We start from the raw sequence: 16902 nt of genomic DNA, 5'->3' as shown, positions 1-16902 counted from the left end.
ATAAGAACGCGAATTTAATTGTTTTACAAACTATCATATCCGCCGTTGAGTCAATTTGCCTCTGCGCACTGGTCAGGATATTGACAATTAAGATACAACGATCGTGTTTTAGTATCCTTTAAATTGGTGAGTGTCTTTGATATTCATTTAGTTAATTAATAAAATCATTGATTCTTTGCAAACACGGTAGTGGTCTCAGTGCCTGGTGTAACATCTGCCAGGGATCCTTACAGTTCCCCTACAACAACCATCACAAGGCCTGGGGCCTATAACATAAATTGTTTTAATGAGGTTCCATAATGTTACTTTAATAGAAGGAATTAAGTCCACGGTAATGCCACGTCATTAAATACTTTTGTTACGAACTCCCTCTGTGAGTTCAAGTGGGTTGTTGGTTCTATGCAAGATGCGACACTTCTGTGTATGAAGAAACTGAACGAGACTGGTGTAAAATGTAAACAAATAATATAAGTTTGATACAAAACATATACAGGAATTCTATGCAAGAGTCACTTCAGAATGAGTTTCGGCGCGTGTCGACATTATTACGTTTCGCAAAAGGGAGCAGACTTCAGAATATTGAGAAGTTCAGAATATTGAGTTTCCTCAGCATACAGGCTAGACACGCCTTGTGGCTTCAAGAATCATTCATGCACGTGCAGCTACATTCGGTTCCCTCGTGGACGTCTCGTGACACTCCCGAACCATTCTTTCTCGTACAGCATACTATTTCGTTTCAACCGTTGGCGGCACTCGGCTTCAGCACTGACCTGGCTTCCTTGTACCCAGCCTAACTCCGGGGCTCCGTCTCAACGTTGCGAGATTTTTCGTTTGCTCTCAATCACGTTCTCCTTTCTCGGCATCACTCTCAAGTCTGCTCTCCTTAAGCTCCCTGCGCGCGCGGTATTTTAAGTTTCATAACACACCAAAGTTCATGTAACACAAAGTTCGCGCAATCTCTACGGCCAACCAAAGTCGATACAGTGAATAGTCAATCGAGCGAGTAGTTTGGATTGACAGACTGGGCGCATTCACATGATCTTTTCCTAATTTATGCACAATAGTCATTGAATATTCTTGCAGTCTGAGGGAACATCTAAGTAATTTCATGCTTTTGTCCTGGCAACTGTTTAACCACACCAGAGGATTGGCATTAACCTCTACAATGAAATGTCTACCATACAAAAAATGGCGGAAATGGTCAACGGTCCAGACAAGCCCGAGACACTCCTTCTCGATTGGAGCTGAGTTGCGCTCGCGATCTAACATTTTCCGACTCGCGTACACAACAGGGTGCTCGAGGCCCTCATTGTCTAACTGATATAGAAATGCGCCATACCCCGGTCACTCGCGTCGACTCGAACAAAGAAAATCCCTGTCATAGTCTGGGGGTTTCAAGACGGTTGACTCTTGACATTATTTCCTTGAGTCTCATAAATGCGCGCTCGCAAGTTTCGGTCCACCGGACGCGATTTGACTGGCCCTTCTTCGTCAAATCTGTGATCGGTGCGGCGGTTTCGGAATAGTTTGGAATGAAACGGTTGTAGTAAGAAACTAATCCTATGAACGATTGGACTTGTTTCTTTGTTTCCGGTTGAGAAAAATTCTTAATCGACAGAACCTTTGCCTCCACTGGTTGCAGCGAACCACTACCAACCACGAAGCCTAAGTAGTCTAAGGCAGCATTGCATACAACGCATTGTTCGGTTTTAGCGTAAGTCACGCGCGTCTGATTCGAGTGAATACTTCATGCAAATCTCTCATGTGATCTTCTAACGTTTCACTGAATATGATGATGTCATCAACGTAGGCCTCAGCATAATCTAAGTCGCCAAGGAGTTCCTGCATGAGTCTCATGTAGGTAGCGCCACTAGAATGAAGGCCGAAAGGCATGATATTAAAGCAATATGAGCCAAATTTGCAAGTGAAGCAACTTTTGGGTTTGGAACTTCCCGCCAAAGGAATTTGCCAATATCCTTTTGTCGCGTCGAGCGTGGTCAAGTACTTTGAATAACCAACTTTTTCTATCAACTCGTCTACACGAGGAATTGGAAAGGGATCAAATTCAGACGCATCGTTGAGTTTTTTGTAGTTTACACACAATCTGATATCGCCCGATTTTTTGGGACAACCACCAATGGCGCCGCGTACACACTAAGACAATGCTGAATGATACCCATTTCGAGCAATTCAGCGATATCCATTTTTACCTTGCGTTTTAAGGATTGTGGTAACCGATACCCACGCTGCCGAACAGGTCTGTCATCAAACTTTTTTATGTCGTGCTGAATCAATTGTGTTCGACCGAGTTTGTCAGACCAACTCAGTCATTTTCTGAAGTCTTTGCCTCATATCTATAACATATTCAACAACATTTTGATCACCAGAAGATTCATCAGTCCACGATTCCTTCAAAAGTGCCAATGGCCCACGAACCTGGTGCCCGTACAACAACTTGAATGGACTAAAACCTAAACTGGCCTCAGGAACCTCTCGGTATGCAAACAACAAATAAGGCAACATTTTATCCTATTCTTTAGGATTATCACCGGAAAACTTCTGAAGCATTGGCTTGAGGCAACAATGAAATCTTTCCACAAGACCGTTACTCTGCTGGTGGTACGGAGAAAATGTAATTTTCTTGATATGCAGGTTACAATACTTGCTGTGAAACCAAGTTTGACAAGAAATTTGTACCCTGATCTGAAACTATTTCATCCGGGATACCAACCTTTGAAATCATATCAATCAATGACTCGGCAACTGTCTCCGTATAGCTGCATCTCGCAAAGCATAGGTTTTGGAATACCTTATGGCGTAATCACATACCGTAAGAATATACCTTTGACAATGGACCAAAAATATCAATGGCAATCTTGCTGAAAGGTTTTTCAATGATCGGAACTCTGATCAGTTTCGCTCTCTCACTTGTCATCAGAAGACACGTTTTCTGACACTCAGGACACGAACCACAATAATCCCTTGCAGCACCATACAACCCAGGCCAATAGAAATGCCAATAGACGTTGACGAGTCTTTTCCATGCCCAGGTGACCAGATATAGGATTGAATGAGCCATATCAAGAACCTTTTCCCGCATAGACTGTGGAACAATCAACTGATCAATAGTACGGCCGGTTGCATCATCTACAACCCGAAGAAATAGCAAATTATTTTTGAACAAGTAGCCTCCTTTTGCATATCCCCAATACCTTAGTCAAAGTAGGATCTGATTTCTGCAATTTGCCAAAATGTTCAGTACTAACAGACCAAAGAGTAGAAGTATCAATATCTTTGTCTACATCAACAACAGGTGGTAAAGGTGGAGTCTCTCCAATCTCACTATCAGGATCCACACACGGTGCAGTTTGAGGTGCTTCGGTGTCGAGAACGTCCTTTAACACAGGTCGTTCACTATCCTGTTGCTCAATCACCTCTGCTTCTCGGTGTTCTTCCTGAATAGCTTTAGACCTAGTTGTAACACTGAAAGCCATGGGTTTGATATCCCGGCTGGTTGACTCATACAGTAAATGGAACAAATCATGACCTGCCAACACATCTACCGGCAAATTCGGCATGACACCGACAACACATATCCCAGAACCACCCGGACCAGACAAATCAACCTCTATCAACGGCACCTCTTGTTTACTACCATTTGCCAACATGATGCTGGTTGACCTGTAACCATCAACTTTGGGATGTACTTATTCTGCATTCACCAATGACAAATTACAACCAGTGTCAACCAAGAAAGTCACAGGTTACCCGTTCAACTTCCCATTCACTTCAAACTTCTCACAACCAACATATCCTGGCCAAGATGAACTCATACACAAGAAACCTGTTTTCTTCTGAGCAGTACAACTTATTGCGTAATGACCTTTTCCCCGCAATCCCCACAAGTCAAATTGGAGGGCGCCGGTCTCCCTTTAAAGTAACCGTCGTTCGGCCTACCGCTGTCAGAGCCCATGGATTTTCGATTTGTTCCACCCCCAGGGTCGGATTTGTTTACAGGATGAATTGTCGCCGTCTTGTTGTCGGTTGTATGGTCTCTTGTTCTGTTTTTGTCGTACCGTCCGTTGTCACGAGCAGGCCGTTTTTTGGTACGTGTTTGGTAATACAAGTCAGCCAATTTGGTCAAGTTTTCAACGCTTTTGGGTTCGCGGTCACGTAACCAAACATTTAGCTCTGGAGGGTTATTTTTCAGTATTTCCTCCATAACAATACGCTCTCTTAGCTTGTCGAAAGTGTCAACTTTATAGTATTCCAGCCAACGTGCCAGAAAACTATCCAGTTTCACAGACCATTCACGTTACGTTTCGTCATACTTCTTGTATGTATTACGAAACTTGTCACGGTAGTGCTCACCGTTCAATTCGTACCGCTCTACGATAGCTCGGCGAACGGCCTGGTATTCGCCGATTGAGTCGATATCCATCCGTGAATATGCATCACGGGCACGTCCCGTCAACAAAGCAGCTAACCGCGGTGCCCACGAGTCTTCGGGACAGTTATTTGCTTTTGCAAGGCGCTCAAAAGTCGAAAGATAAATTTCATCGTCGTCGCCTTCTTTGAACTTGGGGGTATTGGTCCCCGCTTGTTGTCTCGTGTTGGTTCAACAACGGTCCCGTGACCTGTCACAGAAGCTTCAATTTCAAGCTTCTTCAATTCTAGTTCGTGTGCCCGTTGACGGTCACGTTCGTCATGTTCCCGTCTTTCACGTTCAATGTCAAGCTCACGCATTTTGCGGTCGCGATCAAAGTCAGCTTTTTTAAGCTCGAACTCAAGGCATATTTCAACAGCGCGTCAGCAGAGAGTTGTTGCCCAACGTTGGACTCTCCTGCCTGAGCCATGACCGGATTGCCTTGCAAGTTTTCTTCTTGCTCAATTAGTTGCGCGAGGGTGGTTAACATTTCAGTTCGTTCCATGCCTTCTGGGTTAATTGACCGTTGTGGTGATAGGACGTTAAGTCTTGCTGTAGAGCTTTTCTTCAAAGATTCTGCCATATTGTAATTATAGATGGGCGTTAAGAGAAGAAGAAAATACATGTATTACGATTTGAAACAAATTTGAAGCGGGGGACACGCAACTCAAGTTTAAAAGCGGACTTCGCCATACTACAGCCGATTCAGCCTAAAGTTTACCGTACTTTTTCCCTGGCATTAAATGTACCTGCTTAATTCCTGTTCAAACGTCTGGGGCAGATCAGTTACTCTAACAAGTCTTCCACTCAGAAACTTTCGTTTCACTTGATGACGGTTGTTCTAAGATTGCTGATTTTGGCACGGGTAGGGCATTGTGAAAGTTGCTCGAGCGAAATCCGCTTTTAATATTGAGAGACGCTCTGATTGGGCGTTTTTTTCATACCGTTAACTCTCCACAGAAAGGCATGGATTTCATCAGGGGTTTGAAATATCAAGAGGCGGAGTGTATTTAAAACCACTCATTACGTCAGGATGGGGATCAGCTCACCACACATAATGGGAAGGCCCAAAATACCATTCATGTCAGCCCAAAATACACTGGTGAATAAATAGAAAGTTTGATTATACCATCATAATTTATTAAAGGAATCAATAAATTGCGTTTGTACAATTAAATATGAATGTACGATACAAATATACATGTGTTCCTTACAGACCACCGTATAAATCATAGCAAACTCATCAACTCCGAAATTCCTTTCGGTTTTTTTCTAGATCATCAACGATCCGAGTCGATGGCGGGACTTCTTGAAGCATGTGTAGTATTAGTCACATGACTCCTAAGTCTTTGGCGAGTAAAAGTAAACTCGACCGACATGGCGTGAGTTTTCGAAGTCAGAGAACACGGTGGATAGCCGTAGCGGTTTAGCGACCACTATGTACGGTTCAGCGAACTTCCGTTTTGCCATGATTTTCCAGGTAGCACATATTTTTACAATTTTCAATAAGTTCCTTTTTATGCATACATCATCGGTCGTTGTAGTTTACATCAGTATGCCCATGCGGATGTAACTTCGAGAAACGGAGCTAATATTCAGCTTGAAAGGCGAAAATGTAATGCTGTTCAAAGACATCATTTTATGGCGAAGCCTCTCGAATTGACGCCATTCTTGCAGGGCATTCTTGTACTGCAATGTCAACAGTAAAGACTGAAGAAATAGCTAGTAATATGCATTTCGCATTGCTGAGATACAGTGCAAAATATCTTGACTTCATGAACGGTGTTTAGCGAAACTACTGTACTCTGGTTTAGCAATATAACACACTGAAGGTGTACGGGTGGTATGGTCCAACGATTAAAAATTATTTATCGCATTTCACACGAAATATGTCCCAGACACTCAGTTATAATTCCCAATATAAAATGTAACTTTACTACCAATAGTTGATCGTTTTTGCCTTCAAGGCGCGGGAATTGCCTCCAATTAGCCAAATATTTTACTCTATTTCAGGAGCAATGTTTCTTCACAACTTTTGTGAGAAAACGTCGACCAAAATGCACGCTCTCGTCGCGCAGTATCTCCTCATACACCATCCCGGAAAGTGCACTTTATGCTTGTAGGTCTTGTCGCAATCCACACACTTGTAAAGGTTCTCGCCAGTGCTATCTTTAAGGTGTCTTGTGCTGATTGAGCGCCGTCCCTTTTACACACACGTCGAACACCAGTGCTTCGAACCTTACGAGCTTATTACGAACCGTTGCTCGGAGAACAACTTGTTTGTTGAAAGTTTCGGTAAACTTCTACCATTCAAATTGTTGTTTGCTGATACTCTTTGTTCTGTTTATATGAACCTTGGTGATTATTGATGTTCATGTAGACGAGAAGAACTGGGCTCACCATGCCGGTACCGTGCCATGGACATGGAGTGCTGCAGTATACGTCGGAAACTAAATTTCGACGTTCAAATTACCTTGGTTAAACCGTACAAGGTGAAGTCGCTGAACCGTACTCAAGGGTTTGCTAAACATGTACGGTCATTGCAGAATTCCGAAATCAAAATCACGAAAAAAATAAGAAAAGGGCAGCATTTCGAATGAAAAACCACGGAACACATACCCAGAGGTTGACTTCATAGCTTCGAAGGGAATGTGACGGCCTACCATTGACCAGCGATTACATGGTGCCCTACTAAACTTGTTTAAAATTGTAATTAAATAGCCTTATAAACGACAAAAACGGATACGGACACGCATAATATATGAAACTAGTCGGGCCATGGGGTCACTCCGAGCAAAATAGAACCGAAGAAGCAAGTGTTACAATGCCAATCGCGCGAGCACTGTGAAAATATTATTTCAAAATCCCTTTTGATGATTTATTTTTATATTTAAGTTTAAGGCTTCTTTATCTGTATGCGCCCAGAGATTAGTGCTCGATTTTACAATTATTTGGTGGGCTACAAACGGTTTTGGTCATGATGAAACAGTGCTGACACGTAGTGCTCGAATAGACGGGTCATAGGTCAAACATGATACGTCACCCCCAGATTCTGGTGGTGACGAGTGATATGACGTACACGAGTATCCAGGGTCTAGTGGTGCAGCCATTTTGAATGCTAATCAAGTAGACCCCGGATGTAGAGGTTAGGAAAGATGCTCTGCCTGGAATCATACCAACCTCCCTTGCGCATGACCGGAACTATTTATATCCCTACTAGAATTGGCCGCAATCGCAATCTGAATGTGGGTAAATAGTTTAACCACGAAGCCACAATGCTTTTTGTGGGTTTTTTTATTCCAAAATTTCAAAAGAGGTTATCATATTGCATTTCAAGTCTTTGTCTGAAAACTTTCTCCCTAAAACAAAGTGATTTTGAGGGGTTTTATATGCGCACTATTTTGGTAGCGTAGAGAAAATTGACGTGTGATCAGGTTTGTTCGTGGGGCTCTTGAACAGTTTTAATCGGCTCAAAATTGGAATGGATATTCACTTTAGTAATATTTAACAGGGTAACATCACAGCAGACTCGAAGATCTTTAGTAAATCGTCACATTTATGGCATTTTGTTCGAGCATTCTTCCCGAGTTAATTTGTGTACATTTACACGCAATACAGTACGTGTAATGGAAGCCAATACTGGCAGTGATAATCATCCTCTTGCAAACAGGGCCACAACACGACTTCTCCTTACGCAGGTTGGGAGTATGTATGCATCAAGTGAAGTGGCCTGATATGCTTTGGAGAATGGAATCACCATGCTGCCAAATACGGCACAATCACTATCAAACATGTTTAAGTTATAACAAGTATTTGATTTTACCTTCAATCATAGGTTTTGGCACTTTTGTGCCGAGTTTCATTTGTCTCTGATCCTTGTCAACTTCCGGCTCGGTGGATAACCGTAACGGGTTGGCGACCAAATGTACGGTTCAACGAAGTGCCGCTTATGCACTCTAGCGACGACGTGAGTTGAAAATCAGTAAATGAAATAAAATAGGGAAGATATGAAGTCATGACTGGTGACTGGTTACTGCAATTTCCACGCATTGTCAGTCGGCCCACCTTATTGACTTTGCCTCCAAACACCGTGATAATCTATTCGAGGTAATAATTTATCCAGGTAATATCGTTTGATTCTAGAGGATAAGCTAAAACGTGTTAATGCTGATGCTCCCAGTACTATTTCTGATAGGAATACTATGGCATGATATATGTTGCAATATTCAATAAAAATATTTTTCATGCAATATTGATTTTTGTTCATTCATCGTTTCATTTTTGATGCAATGTTACACTTTTTTATGCAATGTTAAAATTTCCATTCAATGTGTGTTCATATTTGATGCAATGTTACATTTCTTTATGCAATGTTTACTCCATAATTGTTCATTCAATGTTTCATATTTGATGCTATGTTTCACTTTTTCATTCAATATTCAAATTTTCATTTGATGATTGCCCTGATAATTGTTCATTCATCGTTTTATTTTTGATGCAATGTTACACTTTTTTTTCATGCAATGTTCAAATTTTCATTCGATAATATGCATTCAAAGTTTCATATTTGATGGAATGTTTTCAATTTTCTTCATGCAATTACGATTAAATTTTCATGCAATATTATTCATTCAATGTTGGCGCAACCTTTTTCTTTCAATACTCTGTGAAAATATTTATGCAAAAACTGCATTGTGGGTAATCTTAGAAACGACCTTAGCAACCAATCAGAAGCCAGTTTACAATATTATAATTAGATTGGTGATGTCATTACCCAAATATGGTATTTGTCAACAATCAAACATGTGGGTTTGTTGTGATTTGTGACTTGCGTCTTTTCAAGGATTCAGAGTCCAGGTGTGAAGAGAACAAGTTGTGTTTTTATCTAAGTGCTGTGTTCTTTCAGTTATTTTCATAAGGATTACAATACCACTAGCACATTGTACACAACTTTTTCCAAAGTCGTTTGATACGAGCTTGGAGGGAGGCTCTCACGACAATCACAGTTGTATGGTTTGGTCTCATTCATATACAGCCATTGACAGCATGTACACAACAATTGAGCTTTTGGTACGTCTGTCTTATTCCCCGTCACGAGATTAGCCAATCAGCGTCCGCGTTTCTAATATTACCCACAATGCAGTTTTCGCATACATATTTTCGCAAAATATTGAATGAAAAAGTTTCCGCCAACATTGAATGAAAAATTGCCAATATTACATGATCATTTTATGAAATTTAGAAATCGTTATTGCATAAAAAAGTGAAACATTGAATCGAATACGAAACATTGAATGATCAATTATCAGGGCAACTATCGAATGAAAATTTGAGCATTATTGCATGAAAAACGTGAATTATTGCATCAAATGTGAAATATCGAATGAACAATTATCGAGTAAACATTGCATAAAGAAATGTAACATTGCATCAAATATGAACACACATTGAATGGAAATTTTAACATTGCATAAAAAAGTGTAACATTGCATCAAAAATGAAACGATGAATGAACAAAAATCAATATTGCATGAAAAATATTTTTATTGAATATTGCAACATATATCATGCCATAGAATACGGCGCAGGAGTATGTTGATAGCATGTTTACTGTTCTCAATGATAACATCCGTACCGCGGCTCGCGAGTGAATGAAATGCTGTGCGCCAGCTCTTTCAGGCTTATTGGTCAACTGACTTCAGCTAACTTCGTGATAGTATCAAGTCATTTTGGTGGAGGCTTTGGGTTATGAAGGAAAGACCCAGGTATGGTGCCGTCTTCGACTGCTGGAAATTTGCTAAGAAAAGATTCCGCAAAACGTCCCGGTCAGCTATTCGTCATGTGTGTAACAGGATTATTCCGTCATTGAATTGGCTTTTCCGCTCCGGAGACAATGGAAGGTTCTGGAATACTCTTAAGCGATTGAAAGCTAAAAACTGCCAATCCACCCTTACCTCTAAAGACTGTAAGGCATTGTAAGGCAGTGCTCACTTCTGTGATATCATGACTGAATGTTTAGATCTGGACGATGAACAAATAGAAATCAGTAGCCTAGTCAAAAAGGAATTCCGCTCACACAGAGATATCTCTTTTGAATGTGAAATTTCTACAGATCAAATCAAATCAGCTATTTTGTCCATGAAAAAAGGTAAAGCGGCTGGTGTTTAACTGATCACTGAGGAACACTTACTACATGTGATGTCCCTAGTGTTATGTAGCCTTCTGAGTCAGATTATTTCTGTGATGCTTAGTGGACATGTCGTAGGTGTTGACATGCTTATTGGCTCTATTGTCCCAGTGTTAAAAAAGCCAACTCTGGATCCTAATGTACCGGGTAATTATCGACCCATAACTGTCGTCAGCACCTGTTATTCAAAAATTCCAGAATGCCTCATTAAACCGAACTGTCAAAATTGCTGTGACACTCAATTTGGGTTCAGGCCAGGCCTTGGTACTGATCAGGCATGTGCTTATCTACACGACACTGTCACATACTTCAACTCTAACTCCAGTCCTGTAGATATATCTGGTCTGGATGCGGAGAAATGCTTTGACCGTATTTGGCATGATGGCCTCTTGTATATGCTACTACCTCGTATCCCTCTGAACCATTGGCTCATTTTGTATGAATGGTGTACCCGCCTTAGAGCATTGGTTGTGTGGAATGGACATTACAGTGAAGAGTTCAGAGTAACCAGGGGGATCCGTCAGGGGAGTATTCTGTCCCCTCTTCTTTTTATTATGTTCACTGATGATCTACTTAAAAAACTTGTCTGGCATCTTGACAATAATGTAATTACCAATGTCGATAAGTCGACATCCTGGGAGTTTGTAATTTTTGTAATAATTTGTCATAATCTCATCATGTTGAGCAGAGCAGAGGGTCTCTGCTGCTCAACGTAGAGCCTACAGTTTGTTCAGTGCAGGGTTCAGCTATCCTGGGCTCTGCTCAGAGGCCTAAGCTTACCTGTGGAAAACTGCCATTCTACCAATTGCTGCCTCTGGGTGTTCTAGTGTTACCGTGAATAATCATGATCTGAATTTGTTAAAAAGCTTCAAGAGTAATCATATCAAAAGGGTGCTTGGTTAACCTAAGCGGGCGCTTATAGTTTGACTCTTACCAGTCTCCTCCATTCACTCATACAGAGACCACATCGCACTTGACGGGGGTGTGGATATTCCGCCAGTCACCAGTCATCACAGCGTTGCTTTACCAGTTGGCAATCATTCCCGCTTCCACATTTTAGGTTGCTCCCATGATTGCCCTGGCTGCTCCCTAAGCGCTCTAAAAATTCCAAGTGTACATGGTGTGGGAAAACGCCCAACCATGACAGGGTCAACTGTCCTGCAAAGGACGCCACATGTAATTCGTGCGGTATTCTTGGGCACTTTGAAAGGGTTTGTCGGAAAAAGAATGGCCATACTCGGGGCCAACATGTCCTTGTTTTAGAGGAAGCCGGTGTTGAAGGAGCCGAACTGGAATTTTGAGAGAAATTGAAACAAAGCACAGTCGGCCATGGATGGTGGAACTTACTTTGAACAGATCTTCCATATGCTTCAAAGTGGTTACCGGGGCTGACGTAACAGCCATCTCCGAGAAACGTATCGCGAAATCTTCAAACCGTCTCAACTCCTGCCAACAGATAGGACACTTCATGGTCCGGGGCAGAAGAAACTGGAAACAATTGGAAAAATTCATGGAGTTTTACACCTAGATTCTAATAGGATATTATGGGCGTGTGCATACTGGTCAGTCGCATCAGAATATTTATATTGTTAAACATCTCAGTCAAGCATTACATTGGGTAGGCCTGCTATCGAAGCGTTGCATATTCTGTCTTAAGCGAATCTTAGTAGCGTGTCCGAGCAACCAAGTGAACTTGAGAGATACAAAAAGCTGTCCCCCAAAGCTCTTTCCATAATTGGATTTGCTTGAGGAAGCTTACAAAATCTATATGAAAGAAGGTGTGGAGCCTCTTGCAATTAGGACTCCTAGAAACGATCAGTTATCACAAATGGCAAAGGTCAAGGATGAGATAATGCGTATGAAAAAACTCGGTGTAACTACACTAGACCAGTTTATCAACCTACTGATTGGTACGCAGGTATGGGAGTTGTACCCAAAGCTAACTCAGAACACGTGCGCATATGTGTTGATATGCAAAGATTGAATGAGGCAGTGCGTCGTGAGCAGCACCCTCTACCATCTGTGGATCAAACGTTGGCAAAAATGCGCGGAGCGAAAGTTTTTTCCAAACTCGACGGTAATTCATGATTCTGGCAGATCGAACTTGACGAAGAATCACAACTTCTCACGACTTTTATGTCTCCATTTGGTCGATTCTGCTTTCGTCGGCTACCATTTGGAATTTCGTCAGGACCTGAACATTTCCAGAAACGCATGCAAAGAATACTCGAAGGAATAAACGGGATTGTCTGTGAAATGGATGAAATTCTAGTTTTTGGAGAGGATCAAAAGCAGCATGATAAACGGTTGATGGACGTTTTACGCAGGTTAGATAAAGCAGGTGTAACCCTCAACACAGAGAAGTGTGTGTTCTCAGTCCATTCTGTAAAATTTGTTGGCCGTATTGTCGGTGAAAATGGAATCAGCGCTAATCCACTCAAAGTGAAAGCGATTGTTGAAATGGACAAACCAACTAACGTAACAGAACTGCGTAGATTCCTTGGCATGGTAAATCAACGGAGTAAATTCACCCTATAGACTTAGCAAAGACTACTGAGCCGCTCAGAAACCTTCTTGCAAAGAAAATTGTGTGGTATTGGTCGGATGCGCAAGAACGTGCATTTTCAAAAGTGAAATCGCTTCTTAGTTCTACTCCTGTGCTGGCTATGTACAGTCCGTGTGCAGAAACTGTACTATCAGCAGACGCATCATCATATGGCTTAGGCACAATCCTCGCTCAAAAGCAACCTGAGACCCGTTGCTTTATGCACCGCGTGCTATGTCAGACACAGAACAGAGATACGCACAAATCGAAAAAGAAGCGCTAGCCATCACGTGGGCATGTGAGCGAATTATTACATTTTTGAACTTCAGTTCCATATTGAGACTGATCACAAACCTTTAGTACCATTGCTTGGGACCAAGAACTTGGGGGATTTACCCCCCAGAGTTCAGCGTTTCCGACTGCGAGTCATGAGGTATTCATACAGCATTTCTCATGTTCCAGGGAAAAACTTAGAAGCTGCAGACACTCTCTCGTGTACACCTGTGAAATCGGCACCACAGGCTGGTGAACGAGTACTGCTGGAGGAAACTGCGGCATACGTAAATGCAGTGTACCAGGGCATACCAGCTTCCCCATCGCGACTCCAACAAATTCAAAGGTGTCAATAAAATGACCCAGTGTGCCAGGTTATTAGACAATACAGCAAAAATGGGTGGCCAGAGCGCACAAAACTTGCTGCCATCACAAAACCGTACTGGTGTGTAAGAGGAGAACTGAACATTGTTGATGGGCTATGGTTGAAAGGGAGCAGGCTGGTTATTCCTCGAGAAACGCAGGGCGAAATGTTACAGAGGATCCATGAGGGCCACCTAGGGCATATCCAAATGTCCAGCACGCGCAAAAACCTCTATCTGGTGGCCAGGATCAAGTACGGAAATTAACGATCTTGTGAAAAACTATCAGTGACACTTGCATCAAACATCAGCAGAACTTCGATGATAGACATTGTGTTGTTGAGCGGAGTTAACTGTCTCCAGGTAACCATGTTTACATCCGGGGAGACGGTTGTTCAGGCCGCAGTACACTCTTAAGCCTTACATTACGCGCTCATGTAGAGAAGTGAAACCGCCTAGTAAACTGGACTGGTAATGTGTTTTCATAAGACTGTATTGATTCCTAAAATTCATTGTTTTAGAGACAGTGACATTGAACTTGTGTGTCTAGCCCATGTTGTGTTTTATTAATGCTGGTGTATGAAGCACTATCGGGACTCTATATAGACCGTATTTGGTTTAAAGACATTATCTATAATTTCTTGTAGTATTATGAATCAGCTGAAATGGACATTCGATGGTAATGCAGCAGTCATTCAGAACCCTGTGCCCCCCTGGTCAGGCATTCGACACCAATTCGACGCTCAGAGAGATTTGGGAGGGTCAGGATTCGACATTTTTTCACTCGAAGATTTCAAGTAATTCGACAAAAATTCACTTCTGCTGCAAGGGCTACTTGGTCAGAATTCGACCCTTATTTACCTGCATGAAAAATTCAGGAATTCATTATGTGTATAAAGGCTAATTAAAAAAACCCAATGAACCTAAAACTTCATGAAAAATACTTTCTGTCATGTCTTCATTTGATTTCTAATGGAATTCCAAAGAAATATTTGGACTCATTGCCAGTCAGTCCAGCACAATAATGCAGGTAGCAGCATCTAATTCATTGCACTGCATTGTTATGCTGGGGCCAGGGCAGGGACTGACTCAGTGAAAGTATTAAGGGCAGTAGCTTGTGCTTTCGGGGGGGGGGCAGTGGGAGAGTTAATATTCATGTGCTTTTATTCTCAGGAGTATGGTGATTTTTGAGTTAAAGTTCTAGTTAAAGACTTTCATAATGTTTCGTGTTCAGTAGTTTAGGTTTTCGTCAGTGTTTGTTCAACAGTTCAGAACTCATCCTGACGTAATCAGTGGTTTTAAATATACTCCGGACCCCCTGGACACGCCCCTGAAACAACACGCGTGTAGCTACAACAGTTTATACTTTTAAAAGGTAAACATGGCAGATCAAGCGACGAAGGTCACTCAAAGAAATCTCGATATCCGACAGGATGATCAAACGACGATGGCCACTTGAAGAAACCCAGCTGTTCGGCAAGCAGGGCAAATGACAAAAGACAACAGCCACTCTTCTTCCCAAGGGCAACCTTGGCATCAAAGTCATCAGCATCTGCGAAAGGAAAGGCACCTCGTCAAAAGAATGAATAGCAGAGTTCAGGAAAACATGTTCCCGTAGGAGAGGCTCGTGGTGAGATCCTTACCATGTCCCAGAACGAACATGACCTGAAGATAAATAAATAAAGCACTCCAAGAAAGAACCCCAGCTGAAGTTGCAGGTTTTGCATCAGCAGCTTGCTTTACTTAATTCAGGTACACGTCCCTCCAGTGCCAATAGCATCCCTGAACCAAACCTGATTGATCTAAGCGTTAGCAAATTATATTCTAGCCCTTAAAATATAAAGACGCTATTGGATGGCACTCGAACAGACACTTGAAATAGGGACAATAATTCAAGCTCTGTTTTATTTGTTTAGTGTGTTGTAGCATATATTCTGTACCATGATGATGGTTTTGAATGTAATTTTTATGCAAGTTACCGATTGAAGAAAATAGGTATACCTGCAACTGAGGTCTATTGCAAACGGCCAAGATGGTCTTAAATTCCGTTTTCTTTTCGTTAGTATATAAGTGCAGGTACATGGTAGCATTCAAAATAGGGCTTTCTGTCATTGTAATAGAAAAAGTGCAAACCATGATCCTGAATAAATAGAACAGGGCACCTACCTGATGTTCTAGGTAGGTGTTGTAGATGTTCTGGCAGGAGGAGGTCTTCGTCATCTGGCATTGGATCACTTAATTTGATGGCTGCATTATGAAGGACCGCTGTACCTATGATGGCAGTAAGTACTCTCGGTAACTTGATTCTAAGCCCAGCTTTCAGCGAGGGGAAATATTTTTTCCACACTACCTCGAATCAACCGTTAAGGCAATTCAAAATGGTCGACTTGTTCAAGAGCGTCAATCCAGTCCATCTTTTCAGTTCAGTCACTTCTTCAAAAATGACCTAATCTAACTACCCCTCGGTAGGTTTAAAATAATCTTTGGCTTAAACCCCGGATAACAGTTAACCTTTGTTGGTGCCTACGAATTATTTTTTAAACCATACTTAAGCCCAGTTGAGGCCTAATCTGTGGTTCATCCTAGCTGGTCCTACCAGCCGTCAGTCATCCAACAGTCGTTGTAGTACTGTATGTGCCGTGTCCAAAGACAATTTTAAGCCGAAACGTCCGGCGAAGACAGAATGTGACAACGACGACCACAACGTCAGACGCGCAAGCCATCGTCTGCTACCGGAGGAAGAGGTCCTCAAATTTCGATGCTACGTTTTATCCGTATAGGGCGGATTTAATGTGCTTAATATGTAAAGTCAAGGACTTAGTGAGCCCCCTTTAGGTCGGGGGAGCTCCCCCGAACCCCCCTACGAGCATATGTTAAGTGCAAGCTCTAACAACTACAGCTGTTACAATGGGGGGACACCCCAAAACCCCCCTCCGTCGACATAGGTTTTTACCAGTGCGTTGGGGGGAAGCTCCCCCCAAACCCCCCCCCCCCCGTGGACAGTCAACTAGCCCTTCTGTGTCATACTGCTGGAGGGGGGGGTGCGATGGGACCATATAGTTCCTTCCGACACATTTTTGTTTTGGTAATGTAATACATTGTGATTGTC

Source organism: Lineus longissimus, chromosome 12, assembly GCF_910592395.1.
Source record: "Lineus longissimus chromosome 12, tnLinLong1.2, whole genome shotgun sequence".
Lineage (NCBI taxonomy): Eukaryota > Metazoa > Nemertea > Pilidiophora > Heteronemertea > Lineidae > Lineus > Lineus longissimus.
Note: the sequence above shows the minus strand (reverse complement) of the source record.